Genomic DNA, 10,485 nt, shown 5'->3' on the forward strand with positions numbered 1-10,485 from the left:
TCTCTTCTACTGTGATGTCTTTTTCCACATTAGCTCAGGACCCTGATCGCTACCTGGTTGTGTAGATTTTTAGATCTCTCTCTGTCTCTCTCCTACTTTCTAAAAAAGACTTATCAAATTGTTGGACAGGCGGCGTTATGGAAAAAGAGGGGAAGAGTGGAGAAAGAGGGAAAGAGCTTGCATCTCCTGATTTACTCCCCAAATGGCCACAATGGCCTGAGCTGGGTCTGACAAAAGCCATGAGATTTATCCTCGTCTTCCACATGGACGTCAGCGGCCCATTGCCTTCCCAGGCACATGGCAGGGAGCTGGATCAGGAAGTGGAGCTGCTGGGACTCCAAGCTTTTCCTATAGGGGATGCTATCATTGCATGAGGTGCCTTAATCCCATGGACCACAGCACTGATTACTCTCATATTCTTCTCTCCCTCTCTTCGTGGTCTGTGATTTCAGACACAAAACACGGAAAAGGAAACAAGCTGAACAAGTAATTTGAGAACAGAGAGTGGGCGCACACAAAGGTTTCCCCATCTGTTGGTTTGCTCCCCAAATGCCTGGAGCAGTTGAGGCTGAGCTAGGCTGAAGCAGGAGCTGGTGGAGGGGGAGCCCACTCGGGACTCCCACAGGGGTGACTGGGACTCCATGACGTGAGCCATCGCTCGCTGCCTCCCACGACGCATGCTTGCAGGAAGTCGGGATCTGGACTGGGGCTGGCTCTTGAACCCAGCACTCTGGCCTGGCACGTGGCCTCCCAAGTGATGCCATGATCGTTTGTCTGCTTGTTGCTGGCCTCTCACCCTAGGCCTTTCTTCAGTTCCTGAACATGTCCCTTTCCTGAGGTCAGCAGATGTAAGAGACGTTACTGTTGGCCCTGGGGCTGGGACAGTGATGCAGCCACTTAGCTGTTCCTCTGGGCCACTCACAACCCAAACCTTCCCATGACACTGCCTTCCCAGGTTCTTCCTCTTGGGGTTTATTCCTCTCTTGTGGCTTCTCCCTGCTCCCAGCATTCTCCTGAAATGCTGATCTCACAGATTTCAATATTCTGATACCAGTCAGAATATTGACACTCCACACACAGTCAGTTTTTGACACTTTACACATTCTTTGCTAACAACTCACTGTGTGGCCCATAACTAGACGCCACCAGGCACCTGCCCTCACCAGTAGATTGGCTTTGCTCTTTTTTTTTCCTTGTCAGATGGGATTACACCTGGCCCTGCCTGGAGCCTCTGCTGGCCTGAATCTGCCACCTGTGGAAGGGCTCTCCTGGGCCGGCAGATATGGGGCTGGACTCCAGAGCACAGCCAGGAGCACACAAGGACTCTCCAAACCTGGAGAAGGCTGCAGTGACAGCTTCTATACCGCATTCCTCTGGTCAAAGCAAGGCACTCAGCTTCAACCTGAGGAAGCATCAAAGCCCCCTTGCCAAGGGTTATGCAGCGGGGGTCACAGGGCAGCGACTCCTGGCACTCTCTTTCTACATGGAAATAGCCTCTGGTTTGTGCATACTGGAAATGCCTTTTTTCTCCATTTTGAGAGGATCTACCATTGTGAGTTTCCTGTCCCCTAAGAAAAGATGAAAGTAAAGATAAATGTGTGTGTGTAAGAAAATTGGGGGGGAAAGCAATCGTTTTAGGGGCAGGCACTGCAGCCACCCCCACATCCTGTCTCAGAGCATCCAGTCTAATTTCCTGCTGATGTACACCCCGGGAGGCAGCGGATGAAACCATCAGGACCATGTGGGAGTCGCAGGTGGAGCCTGGCTATGGCAGGCATTTGTGGGAGTGACGGTGGATACAGAATCTCTTCCTCCTTCTTGCCCTGTTGCTTTGCCTTTTAAGCACACAAAAAATAAAAACTTTTTAAATGCTAAGCTGTCAATATTATTTGATGCCTGATACATTACATTTGAAAAGATTTATGTATTGATTTATTTGAAAGAGTAAGTGGGGAGAGAGAGAGGGGGGAAGAGAGTGAGAGAGGGAGGTAAAGAGAGAGGTAGAGGCGGAGAGAGATCTTCCATCCACTGGTTCACTCCTCGAATAACCCCAACATCCAGGGCTGGACCAGGCCAAAGCCAGGAGCCTGGAATTCCATCCTGGTCTCCCACATGGCTGGCAGTGGTCAAAGGACTTGGGCATCTTCTCCCCAGGTGCACTGACAGGCAGCTAGGTTGGAAATGGAGGAGCTGGGACTAGAACCAGTACCTGTTTGGGATGCCAGCATCGCAGGTGGAAGCTTCAACCCATTGCACAACATGATTCCTAAAAAAATTTTAAATGCAGTTCTTTTGAGTCTTCTTAAGTGAGAATTTTTGTATCTTTAAACTGATGTCTTTAAGATAAGCAGATAGTATGCCCATGTCTTTAGTTCTGCTTTGTTAGAGTTGGTTCCACACTATCATAGGACGTGGCTTGTCCGCTGACCACCCCCTAGTGTGGCGGTCACCTACAGGCTTCTAATTAACCTGATAGTGTCTGGAGACCAGGGACCAATTATGGTCTGTGAAAGAGCTTGGAAAAGCCCTGGAGATAATTACTCCAAAACACATCAGAAGGCAAAGATGCTTTTTCATGCAATTTCCAATAATGACCGAGTCCACAAAGAACTACACCATCTGTGAAAGTTGTAGCAACTGCCGCAATCATCATTGAAAAAACAGGAAAAAGAAAGACAACGAGGAAGAAAAAACAAAAAGCTGTGGAAAAGCGAATCTCAACAAACTTCAGGCAGTCGCAAACGAGGCAGCAAATCAATCAATAGAAGACGTGATGGAGAGAAAGGCCAGAGAAGAGCTACACGCCCTTTGAATACACACTCGGGGTGGTGGGCAAAGGGCGCGGGGAGTGCATGAGAGGGAGCAGGGGTCGGAGCCAAGAGAGCAAAGCAAAGCTGAGCAAAACCTTGATGGGTGAATCGGAGAATCCCAGAGAGACATCCATCTAGATCACCAAGGAGGGACGCAGAGAACCGGTCCAGCCGGGAGAGGACCACATCAAAGACAAGCAAGTTGTTGCATCGTGGGCCGCACATGAAAGGCATCAGGAAACCAACCATAAGCTGCTCTAATGAAAGCCAAGTTGTCACCGGTGGTGTTCGCCTCGGGGAAGGTCATACGGTCACAACAGCAGAAGCCCTCACTTAAATCAGCTTTTCATTTCTGTAAAGATTTGCTTAGGGGCCAACGATGTGCTGTAGCAGGTTAAGCTGCTATTGGCAATGTCAGTATTTCACATCAGAGGGCCAGTTTGAATCCTGACTGCTTTATTGGAAGGGCAGAGTGAAAGAGAAGGAGGGAGAGACACAGAAAGACCTTCCACCCTCTGGATTATTCTCCAGCTGGCTGCCGATAGTGAAGTCTGGGCCAGATCAGGAGCCAGGAACTCCCTCCAGGTCTCCCACATGGGTGGCAGGGAGGGACTCAGGCACGTAGCCGTACCAACTGCATCAGAACAGCCAGGGGCTGAACCATCACTGTTTCTCAGTTGATTATAACTGAACCCACCACTTGCTTGGGAGCAGGAAGCTCTGGAGGGTCCCTTCCTACGCACACGCTTCTTTTTGGGCAATAATGATCCTAACATGTCTGCCCCTCAAAAATAAAAAGAGCAGTCCCCTCAAGGGGCAGAGGCTGGCTGCAAGGCCCATGATACATGCATCCCATGTGGGAGTGTTGAATCTGCACCCAGGCTCCTCTTCCAATTCCAGCTTCCTGTTGGGGTGCACCCTAGGAGGTGGCAGGTAGTGCTTCAAATACTTGTGCTACTGCCATTCCCATGGGAGACCTGGATGGAGCTTCTAGGTTCCCAGTTTCTGCTCGGCCCAGCCTCAGTTGTTGTGGAGCATTTGAGGAGTGAACCAGTAGATGTGAGTATATTCTCTTCCCTGCCCCGAGCCTTGAATAAATTAAAATGTGCAAAATTTGAAAGAAGGAGCCACTGAAAAGCACAGAACAGCCTCCCTTAGACCTGCCAGCACTTCAGCGGAGACTGAGCAACTTGGCAAAGAAAGCACTGCCGACTGATTGTTGGTAGTCAGAGGACTGGGCAGATGATGATGGGGCAGCCAGACATGGCCACAACACCAGATAGGCACTGGCCAGATGGAAGCTGACTTATACCAAAAAAAGCCTGTAGACCTTAGTCAAGAGTCACTTAATGATACTTGACCAGAAGCCCTTATTCTTTCTCTCTGAAAATAGACTCAAAATACGTGAGGAAGGGCCAGTGCCATGGCACCGTAGGCTAAGCCTCTACTGTACTGCCAGCATCCTATTTGGATGCCAGTAAATCTTCATGCTACTCCATTTCCCATCCAGCTTTCTGCTTATGGCCTGGGAAAAGAGTGGAGGATGGCCCAAGTTTTTGGTTCCCTACACCCACGTGGGAGACCCAAAGGAGGCTCCTGGCTTTGACCAATATAGCCATTTGGGGAGTGAATCAGCAGATGGAAGATTTCTCTGTGTGTGTCTCTTTCTGTAACTCTGCCTTCCAAATGAAAACAAATAAATCTTTAAAAATACATCTATGAAGAAGAAAGGCAAAAATACAAGGAAATACTAAAAATCTGCAGCTATAGCTCATGTGGAAGACTTTAAAAAATGTTTAACTTGAGTCAGAGAGAGAGAGAGATTCCCAGACAGTGGTTCATTTGGCATATACTCACAATGGCCTGGCTCAGGTTGAAGTTAGGGGCTGGGAGCTCATCCAGGTCTCTGTTGTGAGTGGCCAGAGCCTGACAGCTGAAAGCTGGCATCTAGACCACCAGCATGGACTGGAACCTGGGCACTCAAATAAGAAATATGGGCATCCTGGATCATGCCCTGGCTGTTCCACTTCCGTTCCAGCTCCCTGCTTGTGGCTTGGGACAGCAGTAGAGGATGACCTGAAGCCTTGGGACCTTGTACCTGCATGGGAGAACTGAAGGAAGCTATGGCTCCTGGCTTCAGATCAGCTCTGCTCTTGCTGTTGCAGCTACTTATGGAGTGAACCAGAGGACTGAGGATCTTTCTCTCTGTCTTTCCTTCTCTCTATAAATCTGCCCTTCAATGAAAATAAATAGATCTTGAAAGAGAGAGAGATGTCCCAAGCAACATTTTAATCCTGGGCCAAATGCCCACCCCACAGAATGGAAGCCTATTTTTAAAAATGTGTTTATTTTTACTGGAAAGGCAGCTTTATAGTCAGAGAGAAAGATCTTTCATCTGCTGGTTCACTACCCAGGTGGCTACAACAGTCAGAATTGAGCCAATTCAAGCCAGGAACCAGGAACTTCTTCCAAGTCTCCCAGGTAAGTGCAGGGTTCTAGGATTTGGGGGCATCCTAGGCTGCTTTCCCAGGCAATAAGAAGGGTGCTGGAAGGAAAATGGGGCAGCCAGGACTTGGACTAGTGCCCATATGGAATCCTGGGAGCTTGGAGAGGGAGGATTAGCCTGTTGAGCCAACCCTGGAGGCTTTTAATATAGCTTTCTCAAGACAGATGAAGCGCTATAAATTTAGTAAAAATTGAGAAAATAAACACAGCTGATTAATAATCTTGATATACTTGACACATATCTAATATGCAGGTCTATGTATCTGTATAGATACTCCGTTTGCAGTCCTACAAACAAAAGCAATAAATATAGGGGGCTGGCATTGTATAGTAGGTTAACATTGCCCTCTATACGCTCATCCCATAGGGGTTCTGGTTTGAATTCCAGTTGCTCCACTTATGATTCAGCTCTCTGCTAACGCACCTGAGAAAACAGCAGATGATTGTGGTGGAGAGTGAGAGAAACCATACCGGACACAAGTGTAGGATGTTTGGAGGAGTCTTTAATTTCCGATCTTGGCAACAGCAGCTCCTGCTTCACTCTAGGAGTCACTGTGCCAGTCCGGGAGTTTTTAAGTTCTCATCCTCCAACCAGCTAGAGAGCCCAACAATACAAAGTTTCTACTGAAGTGGAAATCATTCAATCAATCGAATGGCAGGAGGCAAGAAGGGACCTGCTAGAGCCCAAAGTTTCCATTCAGTTAATTAACCTAAGTAGCCCGTTAGGAAGCAGGAGGGGTGGGGTGAAATGTGGAGGGAGCCCCTGGAGCTATTTCTGTGACGTCAATGAACAGGAATGGTATGGAGGAGGTAGGAAGGGCGGGAAGTGGGGGCAGCTCATGGAGACATTTCCTGCCATCTGCGCTGTCAATTAACACAATAAATCTGCCCACTGCTATGGGGTGCTAGCTATCGCCTGGCTGCACCCCATCACAAGGTGGCCAGAATGTTTGAGCTTCCGCACCCACATGGGAGACCCAGTAATTGAGTTCCAGGCTCCATGCTTTGACATGCTATAATGTCAACTGCTGCAGCTGTGTGGGAGTGACCCAGCATATGGAACATCTCTGTGTTTCTCCATGTCTCTCTGTAATGCCCTTTTCGAGTAAAAAAAAGTCTTAACAATAATAAATATATATTTTTAAATACATATAGAATATTTGTAGAAACTTGTTCACGTGCTTGGCCACAATACACAACTGAGCAACACCAAAAATAAGAACCAAAACAATAAAATTAAAAATACAATCAATAGCTAAAGATAGCCAAGAAATCAGCAGTTTTAGAAATTTGAAAACCCACTTCCAAACAACTCAATGGTCAAAAACCAAACCATACCAAACATGAAAGAACCGAATTGAATGATATTGTCAACCTGAACATGTTAACCCCCCCCCCCCATGGGACTCTGGGCAGAGAAAATTCTTTCTAGCAAACCACAGCTAGCTTTTGCTAGCAACACATTTGTATCTGAAATGTTGACACTGATACAAACATTTAGGCAGATGCTTGACTTCTTCTGTGTGTGTTGGAAGCATTGTCCGGCTTTCCTGCTGTCCCTGGGTGTTTTGGTGAAGTCTCAGCAGAGACCATGTGCCATTTATTTGTTCTGTGTTGAATATTTTTGTGTCCAGTTTTATACAGTCAGTCTGGGAGCAGTCAGCTGTCTTCTGTATTCTCAGGTGGCGGTTGACCACTTCATAGTCACCTAACTTGCCCCCAGGGGTGACAGTGCACTCCGTAGCTCACTTCATACATAGCCCCACATATTAAAGCGCGACCTTCCCTGGCTTAGCACATCTTCCTAGGTCAATTCAGTCCTCCATGGGAAAGAACAACAGTCGTTCAAACGCAGACAAAACTGGCCTTCTAGCCATAACCTTTCCACAGACTTCCCTAGCGGGGATGATGACAAACCCCAAACGAGAAAGACGAACGCAGTGATTTCAACATCCAGGTAAATTATAAAAAATAAGACGCTATTGGCTTCAGAACATTTTTTCTTCTTGTGGGTGTTTTAAAAATGCACAAATGTATTGACAGACTGTTTGTTACGGTAAGGAATGGTTTTGCATATGGTTGCATTAAGGAAAACCCATTTTCGTCTCCGGTGACTCGGTTCTAGGATCACAACTTGTTGGCAGGCTTCGCTGCGCTAAGGGACCGGCTTTCTGCAGCAGCTCTCATGATGACAGCTTGCCTTTTATTTTGTTTGGCCAGGGGTATATTGCCTCTCCAAGACCTCAATTATATAACCTGGGATTTCCACATTGTTTTTGACAGAAAAGTAGAACAAAAATAAGTTATGCAGAGCAAATTTGAAACACATGATATGGAATTTGAAAGGACTTAGTGATGAAAAAGTCGTCTGAGGGAGTGGTAATCACATCTTGAAATAGATTTCTCCTTAAACAAGCAAACGGTTCAAAGTGTTTGGCCGTGCATCCTGCTTCTTTTCAGCCTCAAAAAGACCCTATCTTTGCATCTGTCAACTATGGCACATTTAGGGCTGTGCTTTGAAACTGATGCAGTAAACATCGGGTTGTCATTAGAGTCGCCTGGTCAGCTGCCTTCACAAGGCTCTGGCTTTGGTGTCCCAGAGAGTAAGCAAGACCCTGTAGGACTGGGGAAAAACAGCATGGCTTTGCAACTCCCAGACTGCCACAGCAGATGTTCAGCCTCGGTCATTCCAATTGGATTCAACTACCCTGGTGTTCTAATGCCACAAAGCAAGGTTATATTAAACTCCAATTTAGCATCTCTTACTGAGTACCATGTAGTACCTTGTCTCTTTTGAGGTCATGCACTCAAATGGATATCTAATAGAAACTGCAGATCCGTATTTAAGCCAAACAAAACACACAACCTTCAAAAGCCTGGCTGTAATTTCAGGGGACTCCTGGACCCCAAAGGAGAGCCTTGACCTTTCAGAATCTGAGAATGCAAACCCTGGAGACAATAGCATCCAGACTAGTTTTCTGGAAGTTCTGGAACATAAACTACTCCTAAAGGATCTGCAATGGACATAGGAACCATTCGTCTTAGACAACCTTTTTTAATTAAAAAAGAGAGAGCCATGAGAACTTTTAAAGGAAAAAAAAATATGTGATTGTTTAGGATTTTTAGCATTTGTAATCATTGTACCAAAAACCTACATCCAACTGAAAAATGGATAGCTAGAATACTAGGTCAGTTTCCATGTCCAAATGATTTGGGTTATCTTTTTTTTCCCCTTTTTATTTTACCTGTTAAGAAAAGCCTAACTCATAATAAGTCATCAGAGTAGACAGAAAAGCTGTTTATGACTCTGACAAATGGCTGTAGGTATTTGGATTAAAATTATGGAGAGATTTCCAACAGAACGCAACTTCTAACGTCCCATCAAACTAAATCAAGGAACAGCTCGTGTTTGGGCGCTGGCCTGTCCCACTCTGTGAGCTGCGAGCCGAGGGCACATGGTTTCCATTCTTTGGTTGCACTTGACTCTGGAGAGCAGCCACAGCTTCAGCTATGCATGTGCCTGCAGTTGCATAACAGGCCAATGTGATGTAGTTCTTTTCCTCTCTGGAAGGAAGAAAGCCAAGCATTTAATGTTTAAAATGACCCTACGTGCAGGGATAGTGCTGTTCCCAACACAGTCTGCTTTCCTTAAGAAATTCTCTTTCTTTTTCTTCCACATTAAACAACAATTTTTGTTTTGACTCCAAGGCCATAAAATCAGGCTATTGAAACCAAATGCACTACGGAGTGCAGCTCCTGTGCAAACCACTTGATGGAGTTTGAAAGACACCATGGAAGATTTCTCCTTGAACTTCAGGCTGTCTTTGCACTTTCCTCGGGTAACGATGTCGCGTCCATGTGTTGGTGGAGCATACAGAATTCCTCTCATGACCACGGGCTGTAAGTTGGTGCTATTCCCATTTTCTAGCATGGTCACCACAGGTCGAGAAGAGAAAACATCTCCATGGCTGCTGCATCACCTGGGACATACAGACAGCTGCAGCTCAGAGCAGATGAGAGTCCAGAGCAAGGGCAAGATCATTTTTCTCCATCACATGACTTCCAGACAGGCATCAAAGCCCTGTTCCATCACATGCGCCGTCTGTCCCAGCTGCCTCGTCTCGGTGTAGCCCTCCCTTCTCCCCTCCATCTGCCTGCTCAGCAGAATCAAGGCAACCAGTGGCAAGGAGGAAAAGAAAGGCAACTTAATGGGCATCTCACTGGCTAGGGCTAAAGGCCTGCTGCAAAACTGCATCTCTATCCCAGGCCTGGCTGAATCTGGAGCTAGACCATTTAACTCAGTTGCCATCTCTGCTTCAATCTTGAATTTCTCTAGAGGCATTTTACTTTATTTTGTTTCAGCTGTGGATAGTCTGTTCTTGGCGGAAGAAGGCTTAATAAACCATCTTATGTGGTCCCTGATTTTTTTTCACACCTCAAGTCTGCTTTGTGAGTTCGGTCTGAGATGTCAATCAATCATCCCTCTGAGGCAGGCATCGGGCAGGACAGCACATGGATGAGAACACCTGGGAATTCTCTCAGCTGTACACGTGGGGACGCCAGGGATCACGTTGCACCTTCATTTCCCACCTAGCTTCTTGTTGATGTGCATCCTGGAAGGCAGCAGATGATGCCCAAGTATTTGAGTTCATGCCACCAACATGGAGACTTGGATGGACGTTCTTGACTCCTGGCTTTAGCCTGGACCAGTTCTGCTGTTGCATGTTACTGGGAGCAACGGATCAGTAGTTGAAAGTGTTTCTCTTCTTAAATTAATGACTAAATTAATACATATACTTAGAAGCATCAACAGGTATATCTGGAATGGGTCCTGGGCTAGGACATTGCCCAGTGCTTCCAATGAGCTCTATTGGGCTTTAAAGCCTGCCTAAGAGCTATGCAAAGCCTCTCTACATTTTTTACTTTTAAATCATAAAAGCATCCAATATCACCTCCGGCTTTTCCCCCTTCCTGGTATACTAGCATTGATAAATCCATCTCATCCAATGGTGTGGACATGACATTTTTTTCTCATGTACTATCCATGCTGTGAGATTTCTGATAGTTTGAAAATTTCATCAAGCGCTGACTTGGCAACTTTGTGTTCTGCACAACCACACCCCTCACATTCTGTTTGATCTTAAAAATGGGTTTGTGTCAGGCAAGGGAA

The sequence above is a fragment of the Ochotona curzoniae genome, unplaced genomic scaffold (genome assembly GCF_017591425.1).
Source record: "Ochotona curzoniae isolate NIBS_2020 unplaced genomic scaffold, NIBS_Ocur_1.0 patch378, whole genome shotgun sequence".
Lineage (NCBI taxonomy): Eukaryota > Metazoa > Chordata > Mammalia > Lagomorpha > Ochotonidae > Ochotona > Ochotona curzoniae.